Below are 941 nucleotides of genomic sequence, written 5' to 3' on the forward strand. Positions count from 1 at the left end.
CGGCAAAAGTAAATCAACTGTAAGGTTTTTTTTTCAATTTTTTTTTAAAACAGAAAATCACAGTGTTTGACAATCAATGTACACTAATAAGTATCAAACAAAAATATCAGAAAACATTTTCTTTTACAAGCGATTTAAAACAACATATTTTTTTATAAAGTTAAAGATCTGTTTTTCTCGTGAAAGTTACGTCTGGTTAAACACATTCTTTGGATAGAACCAGGAAGTTTAAATCCAGGGTCTTTATAATACGTGCTAAATAAACTGCGCCCACCATTGAACTCCTGCAAAGAACTAATGTCGTCCTATTCAATCAAATATTGATTCCTCAACAAGACTCAAGTTTGTGCATAGAGGGGAAAATATATGTTTTAAATTGCTTTTCAAACTGCAGTGAAGGGTCTTTAGAATATTTTTTGAAATATGTCGTTTTTCTCAGAGCTTAGGGTAATACAAAAGCGATAGACCAATATGTTATCTTCGAAGTCATTTTAAAAAAAATGCACTAAACTTTTTTGTTCTGATAAACAAAAAGTTCTTCAAAACAGTTTTTGCCAACATGGTTTGAAATATAGATAGTCTATAACACTCCTAGTAAGATGAAGCGAGATCAGATATTAAATGCTAAAGCGTACATTGCTTTGGACTCCATAGTATGGAGATACCTTCACAGAAATGACCAATGTTTTTATTCTTTTGATAATACACGTATATATTGATTTCGTTATTTCTTTTATTAAAGTTTAATTACTAAAGAACACAAAACTGTGGGATCACAATGAAATACGTAGGTACAGAACAATTTTATAACACTTATAAAATCTATAATCTAGTTTCAGTAACAAATTTCTTCTCTGTTTCGGTTAATCATCCAATTTTTCAGCATGTGAAAATGTCGAATTGTTCTCTTGACCCTAGGCCTGTTATAGAGATGTCAAAAA

The sequence above is a fragment of the Crassostrea angulata genome, chromosome 3, assembly GCF_025612915.1.
Source record: "Crassostrea angulata isolate pt1a10 chromosome 3, ASM2561291v2, whole genome shotgun sequence".
NCBI classification, from domain to species: Eukaryota; Metazoa; Mollusca; class Bivalvia; order Ostreida; family Ostreidae; genus Magallana; species Magallana angulata.